Source organism: Macaca nemestrina, chromosome 10 (genome assembly GCF_043159975.1).
Source record: "Macaca nemestrina isolate mMacNem1 chromosome 10, mMacNem.hap1, whole genome shotgun sequence".
NCBI lineage: Eukaryota > Metazoa > Chordata > Mammalia > Primates > Cercopithecidae > Macaca > Macaca nemestrina.
Genome location: NC_092134.1, coordinates 40,560,563 through 40,582,341, shown reverse-complemented (window position 1 = coordinate 40,582,341; position 21,779 = coordinate 40,560,563). Strand labels below are relative to the sequence as shown.

At 41.6% G+C, this 21,779-nt stretch overlaps 1 long non-coding RNA gene across 1 annotated transcript in view; it reads right to left on the bottom strand.

Annotated features, from left to right (window-relative positions):
* Window positions 1–21,335, bottom strand: part of LOC105483722 (uncharacterized) — a 37,680-nt gene extending 16,345 nt beyond the window's left edge. Inside the window, exon 1 of the long non-coding RNA XR_011608978.1 lies at window positions 21,195–21,335. This is a non-coding gene — a long non-coding RNA (uncharacterized lncRNA). The remainder of the gene's footprint in view (window positions 1–21,194) is intronic.
* Between the last annotated feature and the right edge of the window lie 444 nt (window positions 21,336–21,779).

The following is a 21,779-nucleotide window of genomic DNA, read 5'->3' as shown; positions in this document are numbered from 1 at the left end:
CTGGTTAAGTACGTTTATCATGGTTTTTTTTTGTTGTTGTTTTCTTTTTTATTTTGTTTCCAGGCATTGTACAGCTTAAGACATCTCAAGTTTCTTAAAAAATTATTATACAAGAGACTAAATAGGAGACACACAAAACTTCCCAGTCTCATAACCTACTAGTTTCTGGAAAGCTTCCCCAAAACAGTCTCCTTTTATATACGCCTTAAAACATTTAAAGTAGCAACTTTAAACATTTCTTTTTTTGATACCAAATTAAGACTCAATTCTATACAAAACATGTTTCTGAAGAAATTTTAAAAATAGTACCTGTGTTTCCTCATTTCTAAGACACTTTGATTCTATAACTTGTATTCAATTTAGCGATAGCTTTATTGTCATTAGGAAAAAGGAAACATTACGATAAAAGTACACATATGGAGAAAATATTTGCAAACTATATATATTAAAAAAGGGTTAATATCCAAAATATATAAGGAACTATTACATAAATTCAGACTGGTTTAGAGCAGAGGACCTGACTGCCAGTCCAGGGTCCCTAGTCATTGAGACACAGTGTTTCCCCAACGTGTCTTGAATGTTTTCATTCCCAAACCACCAATGGGCCTTTGTCTGGGCCATGCTCAGGAAAAGTAGGATTTACAGGGACCCATCGGACTTGCTTATTCCCAAATGGCTCCCCCAGCCTGCCCTACATTCTTTGCCCTGTATCTATATCCTTTGAAATCTCCACTGAGATTTTCTTTTTGGTTAAGAGCAGGGCATATGTGAAATTATAGCTGATATGCACATTATCTAAAAGGGAGCATTATTTTATACATTACTAAGATGAAGTTCAGATTAAATAAATCACACCTATGATTCCTTTTTTTTGAGATGGAGTCTCGCTCTGTTGCCCAGGCTGGAGTACAGTGGCACAATCTCGGCTCACTGCAACCTCTGCCTTCTGGGTTCGAGTGATTCTCCTGCCTCAGCCTCCCAAGTAACTGGGACTACAGGTGTGTGCCACCACACCTGGCTAATTTTCTGTATTTTTAGTAGAGACAGGATTTCATCATGTTAGCCAGGATGGTCTTGATCTCCTGACCTTGTGATCCGTCTGCCTCAGCCTCCCAAAGTGTTGGGTTTATAGTCATGAGCCACTGCACCCGGCCAACACCTATGATTCTGTTCACTTGTTCATTCTGTTTATTTGTCCCTCTTGCTATAATGACTTTCCCTGCATGCACACACACACACACAAACACACACACACACATATATATATATATATACGAAACCATTCAGCAAATATTTATTGAGGTCTGCTACAAGGTCAGCACTGTGTTTATAGACACTGAGGATATGGCTGTAAGGGAAAAAAGGTACTAACATTTCCCTCAAGAATCTTACAATTTAATAAAAGAGAAATCATTTAGTTTCTATTAATTATGTAATTTCCATTATTCTTTATCAGTTGCTTAATTTAATGATTATAGGAATAAATCCATAAATAAAATTGTAATCCATCCTCTATAAACCAAGCAGGCAGCGTTTGACTATACAATCAGTTGTCTTAACCTTGTCAGGTGGATCAGGGAAAGCCTTCTAGCCCTGGTGGCAGGTCCCAGGGATGTTCATTTAACTGGTCCATGTATAAACCCAAAATGCAAAGGCAAGTCATTTAGGTCTAGGTGATGTTTCCAGCCAGGAGTCATGGAGGGAATGGGACTTTAAGGGATTGTTTATTCTTCCGGAAAATCTCCAAGAATAGCTAAAGGACACAAGGCAAAGTTACAGTATGCAAAAAACTGCCTATCTGAGTGGCAGCATCACACCCTAACCTGCTGCCTCTCCAGACCACTGCCCAATGGTGGCCACTACACACCTACAGACGATGGTGTATAGGAACCTCCATGACTCCCTTCGTGCAGGACAGCAGAGGTTGGGTGGCCAAGAGCATTAAGACACCTGGACTCTCCAAGATGAGGACCATGGAAGCATAGATGGGTCAGGCAAGAGTATGACCCACAGAGGAAAATTTGAAAACCATCACTCAAATATAATGTTCTCTCTTGCTGTGAGTCTCCATTTTCTATTTTTTTCCTTATATTTTTGGCACATTATTTTAGGTGCAGTGGGTCTATTTTGGTTTCCTCAAAGCAATATTTTAGCAATAGAACATCTGTCACCTTGAGAGCCTGAGAGGAATCTCAATGTTCTTCATCATTTTGTAACTGAATCCTAATGTATCAGACACTGACCCTGTTGGTAAGTACCTAAAATGTGCAGGGTGCACAAAATTGAGAAGATTATAATCCCTAGTACCACACATGCACACAGATCTTGTTCTTCCTGTGCCATGTGACAAATCTTATCACAGATATGTCCCAAAAGGATACACACATCAATTATCTCATTTTATTTCTCTTTACTGTTTTTTTCTTTGTGTCATTTTAATCAATTTTTGTAGTTACTGACAATGTTCTTATCTAAAAAGCAGTATTTAAAATATTTGTTTTTGGTAAACAACGTTGATGTTGAATTTTCTACTCTCAAGAACTTTAAAAACCAAGTGAGTTACAGACAGTATGTAAGTAACACAGAGGGCTTGGCCATTGCACAACTATGAGATCTGGCCACAGATTTAACCTCTCTGAGCCTCAATTTCCTCATTTATAAATAGGAGCAATAATGCATGGCTCACAGGACTGTGTAAGAACTAAATGAGATCATGTGTGTAAAGCAGATAGCACAATGCATGGCAAACAGTAGGTGGCTACAGCATGTCAGTCCCTCCCCCTTTCCTCTCAGCTTACTGAGGTCTCTGGAGGATACAGCAAATAAACACAAATGGCATGGTGAATTCTGTGGGCTAAAAATGTGATTTTTTTAAGGCATAGGGTGTTTTAGTTTCTAAAACAACCGTTGTACATCTAAGAATAGCTCTGTTTATGACTGTGTGATTTTATCCATCTGGGTTCACACAACCCTCAATGTATCAGTTAGTCTTTCACATTAGGTTTAAATTTTATTTTCCCCCAAGAAAGTCTTCTCCAGGCACTTCAGCTCACAATGATATCTCCCTTTCTTAAATCCTCCCCCAACCTCCGAATGCATTAAGCAAAACCTCACCTTTGAGAGAGAAAGAGATTTTCCTTAATCAATTTGTCCACCTCTAAAGCAAGGATTGTAACCAATGCCCCTTTGTGTTTTTGGAACTCAACACGGTGCCTTGCATTCAAGTGATCCTAAAGATATGCTTGTTGGTGGATTAGTTGGTTGATAGATGGACAAGGACTTAACTCCTCTGTTATAACTGTGTAACAGTCTTGCATTATCTGGAGTTCATACAGGGGAGCAGGACTTTCTCAAGGAATTCAACTGCTAATTCCCCAATAGCCCCCAAATGGTACCACTTGGAGTAGCTGAGGAGGAGTCACTCAGGATCTATGATGTGAACCACTCTGAGATCTACTATACATTCAACAGCTTAATCCACTGCTCCCCTAGCTAAGCAATGAGCAGTGTTTCTTCTCCACCGAAAACAAAAACATTTGTCCAGTTTAGTAAATGTCAGCCTGGCAGCATGAAGAACAAAATATCGAATGCCATTTCCATGAAGCAAAGTTACTGGGCCAACAGCAGATGCATCCCTTGGCATCAGGCGAAACTCATTGTGTCAGCAGCCGTAGCATCAGAGATCGAGAGCACACAAAGCCCAAGCTTTCAGGGCTGGTTAAAAAGACTCATCTATTGTCTCTGGCAGACAGTGCTAGAGATAAAGTATCCTGGAGACTCAATGTAAGGCAGGCTGGAAATGCGTGTGCCAAGCCAAAACGAAAGCAAGGCTGCACAATGGTAACTACTGAAGGAGCAGCTGGTCCTGGTGGCACCAGACTGTGACTTTCAGCCCATGTCATCAACACTTGTCCATAGGGTAAACATTTTCTGAAGAGGTGCCTGTCAGTTTCCATTTATTTATAAATAAGTGAATGAATAGCATCCAACTTACACATTTTTCATGGTCTTTTTTTTTTTTCTTTTAAATTCCGAGGGCAGATGAGAAAGAGCACTACGAAGCCAAGTGAGAACACAAGGAGAATGCAGCTCTGTCCTAAAAGGAGGGTTGACGACTGACGGATGATACACGTTGAGTCAATGGAACGAGGCAGTTGCAGACTATTGTTGGAACAAAAGGAGGTCAAGATTTATTCTTTTCTCCTGCTGGGACAGAAGGAGGTGGTCACAACTTTTCTTTAAAAAAAAAAAAAGAAGAAGAATGCATTCCTAAATCAAGGCTTCCTGGGGCAGCGAGAACAATCACAGCACTCCTCAGCTACACTATCTCTGTTAGTGGACAAATGCTGCTGACCTTTTAAGCTGAACTTGCAATCTTCTTGGGCTTGAGCTGCCACTCTAAGAAAGTTCTTTAAAATGCAGATTAGCCACAGATATCTCATTTTATTAATTTCCTCTTGGAAATATCAAAATGACTATGAAAAGACAAAACTGTATATATTGATAATGTTTTCTATGGAGGTTTGTAGAATGCAATGATCACAAAGTAAGTTTCCTATCTGTAAAAATGGCCTTGGAGTTCCCTGCTTACCAGCTCTCTCTTCAAAACAAAAAATAAAAATAAATAAATTGGATCAAATCCATCTTGGACCAGAAGGTAAATTGGAAAAATACAAAAAGGCAGAGGATTAAATAAATGCACCTTCTTTGAAACAAATGATGACATTTTCTAGGCCCAATTCAGATGATGCAGAGCTTCCTTTTGCAAAGCAGCATGCTACACAACGAATGGCCTGACGGGCCTTTGGGTTTAAATCTCAGCTGACATCTCCTCGCCAAATGTGGTAGCATGATTGCATTAATTCCCCAGTTCCTCATTCCTTTCTGTATCCAGGTTCTGACTCCCATCCCAGCCATGTTACTTTCTTTGACCAAACGGATGTTATCAATCATGTCACAAGCAAAGAGATTAAAAACTGTGAGTTTCCATTTGTGTCTTTGCCCTCAACCACTGCCATAAAAATATGCCAGAGCTAGTCTACTGAATGATGAGAGACAACTGGAACATAGGTGAGATCATCTCACCTGATCATCTCATCCTAAACAATCCTAATCTGCTGACAGGCAGCTGACTTCCAGGCATGGCAGTGAGCCCAGCTCAGACCAGAAGAACTGCCCAGCTGAGTTCAGTCTAAATCACTAACCCGCAGACTTGTGAGCTGAATAAACACTTACTGTTTCAAGCCACCAGGTCTTGTGGTTATTTATTACGAAGCATTATTGTGGCAAAAGATAACTTACATACTACATGATACTGGATGATCTCTTTACCCCACAAGCTTTAGTTTTCTTTAATATTCTCATATGCAAAATGAGTATACATTAACTTCTTAAGGTTGATGTCATAATTAAATTCATTAAATTAAATAAGGTATATGAAATAATTTAGCACAATCACTGGCACATAACTAGCATGTAATCAATGAGAGTTCCTTCTGTGCCTCACATTCTTCCTTCAGATCTCTCTCATTAGAAGAAATGCCTTCTTAATGCCTTCACTATTAGTTTCCATTCACCAGACACCACATGATTCATAGTTGTGCGCTGTTTGGAGCACTGTGGTAGCATCCATGGGGTACATCGCCAACACTAAACAGAAAGACTCTTGTGATACCTGGAAAAATCCTGCAATGTGCTTGAAATTTCCCAGGTTATTGCAAAGATTCCATTTACTCCAGATCACAGCTCCAGGTTGAAACCCAGAGAAATGGCACTGACTTTCCCCTTCCTGAAGGCTGTCTCTGAATATACAAGCCCACGCTTCACTGTTTTACTTCTTCACTCCTCTAATAACATTTCTTGGGATCACCTTTCGCATGAACTGTTTTTTTTCAGATTGAGGAAATAGCACTTAAATATAACATGGCATACAGAGTCAGGAATTGCAAGTTACTTATTGTGGCCAAAGTGGGAGGTACAGGGAAGTGGTAAGGCATGAGGCAGGAGAGGTAAACAGGAATGATGAGATCAGAAGTGTATCCAGGTTCTGACTCCCACCCCAGCCATGTTACTTTCTCTGACCAAAGGGATGTTATCAAACATGTCACAAGCAACTTTTTGCTGAGGCCTGCTTCAGGAAAATCCAAACTTCATTAATCCCACAGACCCATCTTTGTATGGAACCCACCTGAAAACCCAGATTCCAAGAGGCAGATCTAGGAAGAATATGAGAACGAGCAGAATCATACACTCCTTTGAAGAATATTTGATGAGTATAGACATTGAGATCACAATGCCGATGATTCCATTTAGGCCTTCAGTATCTCCCTTCTGAGATTTTGTAGTAATCAGCTCAGTGGTCTTCTTTCTTTTAAGTTTGTCTCACCTCTCCTCACTTTCCCTCCTATATTCATCTCCATACAACACCCCACAACTGCCATGTGGCTTCCCTCCTAAAAAATTATTAAATACCCCCCACATCCTCATGATGAGTCCAATCTCCCTAAAATAACATACAAGACACTTCTGATCTCATCATCCCTGTTTACCTCTCCTGCCTCATGCCTTACCACACTTCCCTGTACCTCCCACTTTGGCCACAATAAGTAATTTACAATTCCTGACTCTGTATGCCATGTTATATTTAAGTGCTGTTTCCTCAATCTGAAATCTCTTCCTCCCACATACCTACTTCCTGAACCCCAGTTCCTCCTTTGAATCCCAGACATAATTGTGATCTTAAGGGTCCCAGGGACTTCATATAGTGCTGAGTAAGAACTCACCATTTGTTGAGGTAATCTACTGGATTAAGGTTTCTGAAAGTGTAAGACCATCACTCATAGAGAAGCAGGCTCTTCAGTCAGGCTTGGGAGATCAAATAGGACTTCAGTCGGCAAAGATGTTGGCTTAAAAATGGCTTGATAAAGAACAAAATGCAAGTAAAAACTTGTGTAGGAAATAGTAAGTTGTTGGCTGGGCACAGTGTCACCTCTGTAATCCTGGAACTTTGGTAGGCCACGGCTGGTGCATCACTTGAGCCCAGGATTTTCAGACCAGCCTAGGCAACATAGCAAGACCCCATCTCTACAAAAAATATAAAAATTAGCCAGGAGTGATGGCGTGTGCATGCAGTCCCAGCTAGTCAGGACGCTGAGGTGGCAGGACCGCTTGAGCCCAGGAGACAGAGGCTGCAATGAGCCAAGGTGGTGTCACTGCACTTCAGCCTGAGTGACAGAGTGAGGTTCTAAACTAGCTGAGATATAAGGTAAATGAGACAGATTAAAGACCAAAATATTACTGTTATTATTGATGAAGTTGATATTAGAGAAAGTGGCTTATGCCTAAAGAAGGACTAATAGACTTTCACATACTAACTCAGAATTAGACAAACCATCCTGCAGTGCTAGTCTGGAAATGAATCCTCATGAAGGAGACAAAAGTGCATGCTGCTTGCAGGCAGCTGTTTCCCAAGGAAAATAACAGAAAGAGGCAGGCCCACTTTGCCCTCTAACCTCCCCGATCACATCAGGTCACTCTACCTCTCCTAGTATGTATTCAGTGAGGATCTGAGGGAAGAGGCCGGTGGTTATTCTAATGAAGCTCACTCCACATAAGATGTGGACGATTAATAATCCTTCCTAACAATTTATATCAAGGATCAACAAATGATAGCTCATGAACTGAATCCTGCCTGCTGCATGTTTTTGAGTACCTCTCAAGCTAAAAATGATGTTTGTATTTTTAAATGATTGAAAAAAACCCTGGCCAGGTGCAGTGGCTCACACCTATAATCCCAGCAATTTGGGAGGCCGAGGAGGGTGGATCACTTGAGGTCAGGAGTTTGAGACCAGCCTGGCCAACATGGTAAAACCCTGTCTCTACTAAAAATACAAAAATTAGCTGGGCATGGTGGTGCATGTCTGTAGTCTCAGATACTCGGGAGGCTGAGGCAGAGAATCGCTTGAACCTGAGGGGTGGAGTGAGCTGAGGTCACACCACTGCACTCCAGCCTGGGCGACAGAGCAAGACACTGTCTCAAAAAAAAAAAAAAAAAAAAACAAAAAAAAAACAAAAAAAAAACCTGAAGAATAATATTTAATGACACATGAAAATTATACTGTTCACCTATTTTCCTGGGAAGATTTGTTCCCATTTAGCTTATTTATTTCCCCTCACATCCGTCTGTTTTCTCACACCTCTGTTTGGCTTGTCTTCCCTCTGCCTGGGGACTTGGTCATATTCATTGTGTAATCCCATCTCCATTCCCACTGAAATCCTTGTCTCTGTGTGGACAATGCTCAGTTCTCCCCTTCACTCAAAATATGTTTCATCTTGAAATTTTGGCTTTATTTCTCAAGGTACCATCTCAACTCCTCCACCAACTTTTACTGCTAATGTTTTCAGAAAGCACATATTTTATACTCAATCTACTCCACTTCATCATTCATTGACTCTTTTTCAGTTCCTTCCATTCTTAAAGCACCACATGTGGAATGGTTGAAGGACAGAAGGATGTTTAGTTTGAAGAAGAGAAGGCTCAAGTTTGTCACGCAAGGTGTTAAAATATTGACAGGCTGTCAGGTCGTAGAATGATCATGTGTCTTATAAGACTAAAATGGAAAATGAGAATTAGCAAGTAAAAGCTACAGTGAGGCAAATTTCAATACAGTATTAGAAAGAATTTCATGTCCACCAGAACTATCCAGGGATGAAGTGGGCTGCTGTGTGTAACAGCAAACTTCCTATTACTGGAGGTATTCAAACTTACATTAGATTGTTGTAGAATCAAAGAAAACATTAAATGAGCTCATAGACCAGATAGGTGCTTCTGTATGCTGAGATTTTTGTGATCATCATAAACAAAGCCATGTTTCAAGTTCATGTTATTTTATGTGTGTTGTGTATATATAAAAATAGGCCAGGCCGGGTGCGGTGGCTCACGCCTGTAATCCCAGTACTTTGGGAGGCCGAGATGGGTGCATTACGAGGTCAAGAGATCGAGACCATCCAGGCCAACATGGTGAAACTCCATCTCTACTAAAATTACCAAAAGTAATTGGGCATAGTGGCACATGCCTGTAGTCTCAGTTACTTACGAGGCTGAGGCCGGGGAACCCCTTGAATCCGGGAGGCAGAGGTGTCAGTGAGTCAGGATCACACCACTGCACTCCAGCCTGGCAATAGAGTGAGAAATCTGTCTCAAGAAAATAAAAAAAAAAAAAAGCCCGGGTGCGGTGATTCACGTCTGTAATCCCAACACTTTGGGAGGTTGAGGTGGCGGATCACAAGGTCAGGAGTTTGAGACTAGCCTGACCAACATGGTGAAATCCCATCTCTACTAAAAACACAAAAATTAGCTGGATGTGGCGGCACATGCCTGTAATTCCAGCTACTCAGGTGGCTGATGCAGGAGAATCGCTTGATCCTAGGAGACGAGGTTGCAGTGAGCAGATATAATGCCACAGCACTCCAGCCTAGGCGACAGAGCGAGACTCCGTCTCAAAAAATAATAATAATACTCTTTTTTTATTATAAGAGAGTCAGAAAAATGGGAAAAAGTGCATTGTTGAGTTGAAAAGTCAAGTTAAAAGTATTCACAGTGGCCAAAAAGGAAATAAAAGAGGGAATCAACAGGAGTTAAATAGAAGGAATATTGAACTGTGGCGAGGGCCGGGTGTAGGAAAAAGTGGACAAGTCTCAAGGGTTACTGAGTTTTTCCAACAATGTTTAACAACTCAGGGTTTTCCTACATCAGCCCTTGCCCGTACACCCCCAAATGCAGGGTCCAGAGTGATTGCACTACTGATTGCTGTGGGGGTTGTGGGGTGGGGAGCCTGAGAAGCTCGTTGCAGGGAAGACAGCAGTGGCTCTTTGTCTCCAGCTCCAAGCATATGCGTGCCTTTGTGAGTACAGATCCTCAAGCGTATGTCCCAATAGAAACATTCTACTCTATGGGCTTATTAAAGAATCCTAATGCCTTCTAAAATTGCCCAAACCCTTACAGATGCCCAGTATTCAACAATGTGAACTGTTTGACCTATTCAGTCAGAAATAATAGAAAATATATTAAAAGCACTACCTTTTCATACTCTTAACATAATGTTTTGTATTTCCAATGCATCCCAGTGGATTACTGTGAATTGCTTTGTAGGCACAAAATTCTCTGTTTTCCCTTCTACTGTACACTATAATCTTTGAAAGTGTATTTATCAAAAGATGAAGGCACTTGTTTCTCCCCCAGCCTCCTCTGGAGGAGCACTTAACAGCATGTAGGAAAGCCTATGCTTAAAGTCTGGTTGACCCCCTGGTCGATTTCCCACCCCCGTGATTGCTGTCTTCTAATTTTCATCACAGTTCCCACCTCAGTCTCCACCCCACTGACTCTCTAGACTATCTTCCTGTTGCCTGTGCTAAAATACTCCCACTCCTCTCACCACCCCTGCGTTCAAGAGTCATAACCCTTTGGAGCGCTGCATCTCTGTGAAAGAAGACAGAGACTGGTCAGACTCAAGACTTTCAGGAGATTTTTATGAATGTGATGGTGCCCATAGCTCCATAGGAACTATGATTATCATCATCAGCCCAGCTAGCAAAACAGACCTTCTCATCAGTTTATACATGAAAGGGAAAAACAGCTTTTCCCATCCTGCAATGGTGAGCTTCTCCTTTAGGTGTGTTTTTGAATGATCTCCTGCCATTTTCTCCCCAAGAACTCTTAACGTTATTTGACATTCACTTCAGCATCTTGCAACTTACGTCCAGGAACAATACACCAAAATAACCAAGTAAAGGAAACACGCGTTCTTTATTTTTTCCCCATCCAAACACTTACTCACTTAGAGCATTCACTGGTGAAAAGCAACATACCTCCAGCTGGAGAGGAAGAAAGCACAGGGAAACCAGGATGAAATAAGAGTGAATTTGCTATATGGAGAGAATGTCAGATTCTTGGTTTGAATGGGGAGAAAGAGAAAAAGAATAGCTTCAAAGGTGCTCTGCCTTCAAGCAGGCTAATCAGCACATTTCACCCCATTTTAACTGAATATAGCCGTGCAAGTCCACTGATCCTCTCCTTCTATTTTATTGAGAAAAATCACAAGAGCTTCCCAAATTTTTCTTTTCTTTATCAGTATTTTATAGGCGACTAGGGACAAGTTCTTTGGGCACAGGTAGGCCTGAATTAAATTCAAGCCTTCTCTGTCACTTACCAGGTGCTAGGCAAGTTCCTTGATCTTTCCAAGGAACTTTCCTCATTGTAGAAAAGTAAAAATCATGCTGATGTTATAGATATGTTCTGAAATTTTATTTAGATAATATATCAAAAGCCCCTAGTCCTTTCTTAAGTCCTTTCTTAAGCCCCTAGTTCTTTCTTAAACTTAACATAAAACTCCTGGTTCTTGATCTATATTTAATAACATGGGTCAAATCATGTGTTTAATAAGGGGTTAGTATTATTTCTTTATTTTCCTTGCTGCAAGAGATATGGACAAGAATAAGAAAATAAGCAAGGGAAGAAGCCATGGGGATAACAGGGCTTTGAGTGTAAACTAACACACATCTCATAACTAAAAGGACTCCTACCAATTATAAGAACTACTGGAACATCGTCTTTTAACTGGTCCTCTATTTCTAGATCCTGCCTATGGTCTATACCAGTAGTCTCCAAAATACAGTACGTGCACTCAAGCAGGTGTGCAAAACAATCAATGGGGGAGATGGAAGAGAGCATTAGAACTACTGTATATACCCACTTTTATCAAATAAAATCAAAGATTAAGCTTTTCTGATATTTAATATGGCATGGCACTCTCAGTCTCTATGTTAGTGATCACCCCTCACATAGGATATGTGGGAAGTCTTGAGGGAAAATGGGAGTCTATAAATCAGAGGAGTGGACAGTGGTTCCCTAACATTTTTGTTTGTTTAATAATTTATGATGCATGCCCAGTTGAGTGGATAAGTGGAACTATTGTCTAATTCTAACTTGCTGAAAACTCATAAAATAAGTAAGAAACTTAAAGACTCCTGAAAATAAGTCATGGGTCAAAGATAACACAACAAAGCAAGCCACGTGAGTAGAAAAAGTTGATTTTTCTCCCCTTAGTAGAAGTACTTTGTCACCATATTACAATATATGGTATAATATAATTATACTATATACATAATTATAATTAGATCTGACAAGAGATTAGTTCACCTCAAGAAGATGATTTGGAATATGGATTTACATATACACTCCTTAACAATGTCACCCTAAGTAGATAATAAAATATTAGTTATAATGTTTAGTAAGACTTTAAAACTAAGCAATCAGAACACTAACAGTATGGCTGCATTAGTCCATTCTCACACTGCTATAAAGAACTAGCTGATACTGGGTAATTTATGAAGACAAGAGGTTTAATTGACTCACAGCTCCACAGGCTGTACAGGAAGAATGGCTAGGAGGCCTCAGAAAACTTACAATCATCTCAGAAGTCTAAGGGGAAGCAAGCATGTGTCCTACCATGGTGGAACAGGAGAGAGAATGAAGAGGGAAGTGTTACACACTTTTAAACAACCAGATCTCACGAGAACTCACTATCAGGAGAACAGCAAGTGGAAAATCCGCTCCTATGATCCAATCACCTCCCACTAGGCCCCTCCTCCAACACTGAAGATCACAATTCAAAATCAGATTTGGTGGGGGCAAAGAGCCAAACCATATCAATGGCTTTTAGTGAGATAAAAATTAAAAATCAAATTTTATCTCTCTCTTATCCTTTTTAATATCCACATATGTACTTTATGCTGTACAAAAGTTATCAGTACAAGCATGCATGTGTATAATATACACATAAACAGAGCCTGGCACAGTGGCTCACGCCTGTAATCCCAGCACTTTGGGAGGTCGAGTAGGGTGGATCACTTGAGATCAGGAGTTTGAGACCAGCCTGGCCAACATGGTGAAACCCCGTCTGTACCAAAAATACAAAAATTAGCCAGGTGTGGTGGTGTGCACCCATAATTCCAGCTACTCAGAAGGCTGAGGCAGGAGAATCACTTGAACCTGGGAGGCAGAGATTGCAGTGAGCCGAGATCACACCACTGCACTCCAGCCTGGATGAAAGAGTGAGACTCTGCCTCAAAACAGAACAAAACAAAAAAAACTAATTTACACATAAAGAGATATGGATACATGAGTGGAACATGCTCCAACATGACGGGAAACCTTACCGAAAGCTTGGAGGGCATTCTCTACACTGACGCTGTGTGTTAGCCTTGCCTTTGGGTTATGCCATACCTCTGCTGTCTTGGTCAGCTTACACTACTATCACAGACTACCAGTGACTGGGCAGCTTAAACAACAAACAATCCTCAGAGTTCCAGAGACTGGGAAGGTCAAGATCAAGATACCAGCAGATTCAGTGTCCTGTGAGGGCCTGCTTCCTGGTCCATAGATGGCTGTCTTCTCGCTGTGTCCTCTGCAGGTGGAAAAAGAGCTAGCTAGCTTTCTGGGGTCCCTTTTATAAGAACACTAATTCCGTTCATGAGGCCTCTACTCTTAAGACCTAAATACCTCTCAGAGACCCTACATCCCAATATCATCACATCGGGGGTTAGGATCTCAACATGTGAATATTCAGTCCATAGTACCTGCAGAAGGATCTACCCTTAACAGTTCTCTGTTGTCAAATGAATACGGTGTGAGCTACTTACATGCAAATAGGGTGCTTTCTAACCTGGCCCCAGCTCCGGTAAGAAACAGACTAGCATAGGTAGTTTGAAGAGAGATTAATAGAAGGACTACTATTAATGTAAGATGTAAGTGGAGTCTAGAGAAACTTCGAGGGATAGTGATGTGGAAAGACAGGAGGAGGTGCCTGCCTCCCGAACTCAGGCCTAAAGTGGTGGAAAGGAGGAAACAGAGAGGCTGTATGGAGCAGGCCCTTGCTGAGACTTTCAGGGAAGGGATGCAGTCAGCTCAAGGCCACCCTGACCCCTTTCTTCTCACCCTTATCTGCCCCCTATTGACTGAATCCAACACAGAGGGAAGATATTGAGGTGGCCCACACAAGTAAGCCTTCCATGACACAGAATTGGATGGAGAAGGGTAGTGGACCTGGAGAAACCAACGGAAGATATTCAAACCAATCTCTTTCCAAATTTTTCATTCATTCATTCACTGATACTTTTATTTCTTCATTCAACAACTTTGATTGAGTGCAGTGTCAGGGACTGACTAGGGTACTAGAGATACACCACGAACAAGACAGTCAGTGTCCCGACCCTCATGTCTCATGCTACCTTCCAGAGAAGCAGGTAAAAAACATGGTGACAGGTAAAATAATTACAGGTCACGATACATTCCTCGTGATAGATGCTGTGTGGGGAGTAACAGGGGACTTGCATCAGGGAAAGTGGCCATGGATGATCTTCCTGAGGAGGTAAGACCTGAGGATAGAGAAGGGACTGGCCATGAAAATAGATTGGGAAGAATGTTCTAGAAATAAGCAGCAGAATGTGCAGCAGCCCTGAAGTGGAACCCTGCCGTGGTAATCCAGGGACAAAAAGGAGCAAGCGTGGCCAGGGTTGGGAAGAAAGAGATGGGCTTGGGATGGTGGGCAGGGACCACCCTCTGCCAGGCTCCACCAGCTACAGTAAGGAGCTTGGGCAATGACACGTCCTTGAACCAGGGTGTTGTGTAAACATCCTTCCGAACTGCTCACCCTGCCAAATATTGTGGCTTTCATGTGTCTTGCCTCTGTGCCTTTGCACATGTAGTGCCCCTGCCTAGAAACTCACCCCCTCTCTTCTACCCAACAGTTATTCATCCTGTGTGACCCAGTTTACATGTCATTTCCTGTGTGAAGCCTTTCTTGGTCTCCTTGGGCTGTCTTAGTCACTTCCTCTTCTGTGCTCCCTTAGCACGTTGTACATGTCTCCCTGCTTTGTCACTATTTGTTTACTGATCATCTCTCTCTCAGGACAGTGAACTCTTTGAAGGCAAAGGCTATTTTATGCTTCTTTGCATCTCACTCTACTCCACCTCACACCCCCAAGCCCTTGAAGAACTGATACCATGTTCATCTTTGCATCCTCACCCTGCTCTTCCCCCAACCCCAGTTCACCTGGCCAAGGGTGTGCCACGTTAGTAACACCCAAGAATGCATGCTACATGAATAAAATTGCAGAAAATAGACCTCCCACTAATTCTGATTTTCAATAGCAATACTACCTGCCCAGAAGAAGCTATCAGTGAATCGTGATGTTTTAGAGCTTCCTGAGCATTTAAGACAGCTGCTCGAATCCACTTAAACAATTAGAAGTTCGATGTTCAACTAGCGTTTAATCTATATAAGGATAATAATAGGTAACATTTATTAAATGCTCATTGTTTACCAGTCTATTCTAGCAGCTGCACTAGAATGCATTCATTTAATCTTCAGAACAAAACCCTGAGCTGTTTACTCATACTAACCTACTTTACAGATGAGGAAACTGAGGCACAGTGGGGTTAACTGATTCAATGAGGACCACACAGCCAGTAACAGGCAGGACAGGGACTGAGACCCAGGTAGTCCAGCTCCAGAACCCAAACTCTCTTTTTGCAGGTGTGGATATTTTTTTTTCTTTTTTCTTTGTTGTTGTTGCTGTTTTGTTTTTTGTTGTTGTTGTTGTTTTTGAGACAGCATGTCATTCTTGTCACCCAGCCTGGAGTGCAGTGGCGCGATCTCAGTTCACTGCAACCTCCGCCTCCTGGGTTCAAGCAATTCTCCTGCCTCAGCCTCCCAAGTAGCTGGAACTACAGGTGCCCACAACCATGCTCGGCTAAGTTTTTGTATTTTTAGTAGAGATGGGGCTTCACCATGTTGGCCAGGATGGTCTCGATCTCCTGACCTCATGATCTGCCTGCCTCAGCCTCCCAAAGTGCTGGGATTACAGGCGTAAGCCACCACACCCAGCCAATTTTTTAAAATTTATTTTTTAACTTTTAGTTTCAGGGGTACATGTGCAAGTTTGCTGTATAAACACACTGCATGTCAAGGGGGTTTGGTGTACATATTTCATCACCCAGGTAATTACCATAGTACCCAAGAGTTAGTTTTTTTATTCTCACCCTCCTTCTACCCTCTACCCTCCAGTAAGCCCCAATGTTTATTGTTCCCTTCTCTGTGTCCATGCATACTCAATGCTCAGCTTCCAGTTATAAGTAACAACATGAGGGGGTTGGCTTCTTGTTCCTGCATTAGTTCACTTAAGATGGTGGCCTCCAGCTCCATCCATGTTGCTGCCATCTCTAACAGACTCCCTTCAAAGATAGAAAAATAACAATAACAATTTCCTCTTTTATTGGATGAAGCTAATACTATAAAAGTTCCTCTTCCTCATCGTTATCATTTACCGTCACATCGTCTCTCCAAAACAGATGGATTTGTGTAGATTCATTGCCATTCTCAGTACCATATGTGCACAATGGCTGCTCATATTTAGTGGAGGGTCTTTATTGTCTGCCCTACCCCATCAAGGAAATAGAAAAATCTCTGTCTGTCTCTCATGGGTATTGTGCCCCAGAGGACACTCAATGCATAGTTCTTCAATCAAACCAACCCAACTAAGGAATGTACCTTGAGTGAGAGAGACTTAGTTCACACCTTGAACCAGCTGATTCATGGTAGACCCAGCCCTTCATTACTCTAGGCGTGAGTTTCCTAATAGAGAAAAAATTAAATAATAAATTCTCTTAAGATTGTATCTAGCTCTAAAAATTGGTGAAATTTAGGAATACAAGTCCGTGTAAAACTACAATTTCTTTTATTCAGGTGATGGATACTCTCACGCTTTGTAACAGCCTATCTATTAACTGCACATGATTAAAAATCTCACAAAACAGGATATGAGAATTTATCGCTTATCAAGGGTCAGATATAATATCAGTTCTGAAAAAGAGAAGCAGAATTCAAAACAACCTGAGGCCTGCACAGAATTTCTTATTACCCCGTCCTGTCCTGTGGCCAGTGAATGCAATAAAATGTGTAAAGAGAGATTTGCTCCATGTTGGTTACAGACTAGAACCCTTGCACCCAGGGCACGTTTGGGAGCAGCAGCCCCTGGGGCCCTCATTGTGGAGGATGTAACCAGCGTTCCCTACTGAGCCCTCACTGGTATATGGAGACAGATGTGTTTTTCTTTAAACTGTCATGAAAATCGCAGCAATAGGGACACAGGTTATTGAGTCACGCAGGGATAAGGTTATGAGTGGAACACTGTTGACAGGAGAGGTGGGAAGGGCTAGAGGGGCTAAGGAGGCAGGAGGGTCACAATTTATACTCCAGGTTTGGCTTAGTGCAGAGATTTTTCTGCAGAGAGCTGCTCCAGTGGGGTAACCAATTGTATGATTCTGAGCAAGTAACCCAATCTCCTGTTTATAAAATGAGGAGGTTAGATTCAATCAGTGATTTTCAAACTGAATCTTTAGAACAGAAGTGTCTCATGGAAAAAGCAAGTGGGCAGAGAGAGGCACAAACAAGTAATCGTGCTCTTGACCCTCCATTCCATCTCTTCCACTGTCATCTCTACTTTTACCTGTTTTGTATTGGAGTTCAACAAGAGAGTGTATTTCAAAAAAGGTATGCTATTATAAAGAATAAAGATTTTGAAGCCACATAGATTAGATGACCTCAAACATCTCCTCCCAACTTTTGCTATGAGTCCACGAAATCATTAACAAATAAGCAGGCATACACTTGCCTTCCCAATTCATTTTCACACTCCCAGTAAATATCTCAGGGTAAAGTAAAAGTAATTCTTTTGAAGTTGTCCACTTTTTTCTTTGTTCAGCAGTAGATCCTCTAACTCCTTGACAAAATAGTCTAACTTATTAAAATCACCAATGATCTCTCTTCACCAGAAAATAAGACCGGCTTTCAGCCAGAAAACTAATGTGACTTGTTTTACTAATTGCCCAAAATCATTATTCTCCTTCTGCCTTATCATGATAATAATTATTATTGTTATTATTCATGGCAGAGTCCTTGCATAATCAACTCTAATATCACACATAAGCCTTCTTGTCTCTACCACCTGAGCAGAGGTTGGCAGCATTCTTCCCAGTGTTTCATCAAAATGTTGCCACTCTGATGAATCCCAACTAGTCTGCAATCTCATGATGCTGCAAAGTTACCTGAATCTTCTGTAGGGTAAAAAACAAAAGGCCTACATTTGCTGGAAAACGCTCTGAGGTGGGGGAGGGATGATACAGCCACATGAAATTGAAGTGAGTAAATAGAAAGCAAGCCATCTTTGTGCATAGAATAAGATAAGGGAAATTGAGAATGGTCCACCATATCGCTGAATACAGCCATATGATCTGATTCCATGGCAATTGGCCCATGCAGACCTGTGGAATTTGCCCAGTCTTAATTGGGCTGCTTTTCTATACCTAATGGATCTCAGAATGAAATCACACTGACATCCCAGAAAGCTTTTCATTTGTTATCAGACAGCTTTGGTTCAAATATCATGGTGAGGGAGAAACGCTGACAACATTGTATTTCAGCTCTTGGAAGCCGTTCCAACTTTTAATCACATAGACCGTCCCTTCAAACTTTGGTGCTTGTTCCATTTTGCAGTGTTGGAAATTATATACGCAGTGCCACACATGTTGAGACATTTCTCTGATGCATTCTCTATACTGGAAAGATGCAGACAGTGAGCAAATAATTGCTTGCTGCCTCAGTTCCCTCCTACACCTAAGGTAGACACTGAACATCGATGACAGCACTCTTTACTAAATCCAGATACAGCCTCAAAACAGTTTGTAGAGCATCTGCAAAAAAATTCATCTGAGTTGACACTTAAGATGAAACTTATTCTCCACCCTGAATGTACACTAGGTAGTCATGGATTTAACATTTATAATTTCAACCATTCAGAAATGCCCGTCAAGATCATGATAGCTATACAACTTGGCTTAGTCACATAGCTGAGTCGCTCATGATGAAAAGATCCCTCAGCTGATGAACAACTCTAACTCTTCCCCATATTGATGTCTGAAATCCAATATGGGGGATTTTCTTTCTGGTTTTTTTTTTTTTAAATTTATGATTAAAACAAAAATACAGACTATACATTATAGACTAGTACTTATAAATTTGGAGAGTTAAAAAATTTCTCCTAACAGATCTCTTCATAAAGGTTCTTGTTATTTAAAACACCACTATAATAACTACTACTACTGATATCCATGCACAACACAGCCCCAATCCTTAATTCATTCATTGTCTTCACCGTTATCATCTCAATCAATGATGTGAATATGTAAAAAGTTTTTTAGAGCATAAACCTGGAGGTCAAACTTGAATTGCTCTCTGAACTCCCTATACCTTACTCTGAAAAAATTATACAGATTCTACCTTGAAAATATACCACAATCTGTACACTAATCTTCCACTTCCATTTCTGCCATCTTGATCCAGCCATTTGTCATATCTTTCCCACACTATTGTTCCTGACTGATCTCTTCTCCTATCTGCTTCCCATTCCACTCTGTTTTTTCCATTGTATGCTCAAAGTGAGGGTCTACAAACAAGGTAAGGTGCTTACATCAGAATATACATGTAAATCAATGCACTCCTTCTTTCACTGAGAGGATGAAATATTTGTGTGTGTGTCTGTCCGTAAGCTCAGCTAAAGTGTTCTAGGTGATATAGTTGATTTATGTCTGCATAAGCTCCTTTTCACCACAGACAGAAAGCCACAGGTTGCAGACCATCCCATGTGCACACCACAGGTTAGGCAACTCTGGCTTCACAACCCCAAATAATGAGACCTTTGCCTACTTCTCAAACTTCATTTGGAGCCTACCTGCCTTTTCTTCCTCTGTTCCAACCACAGTGGGCTCCTTTTGGATCTTAGACATAACCACGCTGTTTTAGAGACATAACTACCTTAACCACACCTGTCCTAAAGAGTGTACTTGCTCTTCCCTTAGCTGGGAATACTCTCTCTCTGACTTTTTACTTATAAATGACACTTTCTAATACCCTCTGTATTAGTCCATTTTCACACTACTATAAAGAACTACCCGAGACTGGGTAATTTATAAAGAAAATAGGTTTAATTGACTCACAGTTCCACATGCTGGGGCAGCCTCAGGAAACTTACAATCATGGCAGAAGGCAAGGGGGAAGCAAGGCACATCTTACATGGTGGCAGGAGACAGAGAGAGCAATGGGGGAAGTGCCACACTTTAAAACCATCAGATTTCCTGAGAACTCACTAATTATCAAGAGAACAGTGAGGGGGGAACTGCCCCCATGATCCAATCACCTACCACCAGGTCCCTCCTTCAACATGGGGGTATTACAATTTGAGATGAGATTTGGGTGGGAACACAGTGATAAACCATATCATTCTACCTCTGGTCTCTTCAAAATCTCATGTCCTTCTCACATTTCAAAACACAATAATGCCTTCCCACCAATCCCCCAAAGTCTTCACTCACTCCAGCATTAACCCAAAAGTCCAATTCCAAAGTCTCATCTGAGACAAGCGAAGTTCCTTCCATCCAGCAGCCTATAAAGTCAAAAGCAGTTACTTTTGATACTTTTGTTCCTAGATACAATGGGGGTACAGGCATTGGGTAAATGCTCCAATTTTAAATGGGAGAAATTGGACAAAACGAAGTCTGAAACCAAGCTATTTAATCTTAAAGCTCCAATATCTCCTTGACTCTATGTCTCACAGCCAGGCCATGCTGACACAAGAGATGGGCTCTCAAGGAACTGGGCAGTTCCATCTCTGTGGCTCTGCAGAGTACAGCCCCCAAAGCTGCTTTTACAGGCTGGCATTGAGTGCCTGTGGCTTTTCCAGATGCCTGGTGCAAGCTGTCAGTAGATCTACCATTGTGGCCTGGAGGACGGTGGCCCTCTTCTCAAAGCTCCACTAGGCAGTGCCCCAATGGGGACTCTGTTTGGGGGCCCCAACCCTACATTTCCCCTCTGCATTGCCCTTGTAGAGGTTCTCCATAAGAGCTCCACCCCTGCAGCAGACTTCTGGCCTGGACATTCAGGCATTTCCATACCTCCTCTGAAATCTAGGCAGAGGCTACCAAGCTTCAACTCCTAACCTCTGTGCACCCACAGGCCCAACACTACATGGAACCCACCAAGGCTTGGGACTTGCACCTTTTGAAGCAATGACCCAAGCTGTACCTTTTTAGCCGTAGCTGGAGTTGGAGCAGCTGGGATCCAGGTTGCCTGTCCTGATGCTGCACAGAGCATTGGGGTCCTGGCCCAGCCCACAAAGTCATTTCTTCCTAGGCCTCCAGGCCTGTGATGGGAAGGGCTGCTGTGAAGATCTCTGAAATTCCCTGGAAACATTTTCTCCGTTGTCTTGGCTATTAACATTCGACTTCTCTTTACTTATGTAAATTTCTACAGCCAGCTTGAACTTTTCCCCAGAAAAATGTTTTTTGCTTTTCTACCACATGGTCTAGCTGCACGTTTTCCAAACTTGAATGCTCTGCTTCCCTTTTAAAATAAGTTCCAATTTCAGACCACTTTGTGAACACGTATGCCTATATGCTTTCAGAAACAGCCAGGTTACATCTTGAATGCTTTGGTGCTTAAACATTTCTTCTTCCAGTTATCCTAAATTATCTCTCTCAAGTTCAAAGTTCCACAGATCCCAAGGGTACAGGCAAAATGCCATCAGCCTCTTTGCTAAAGGATCGCAAGAGTGACCTTTAATTCAGTTTCCAATAAGTTCTTCATCTCCATCTAAGACCACCTCAGCAT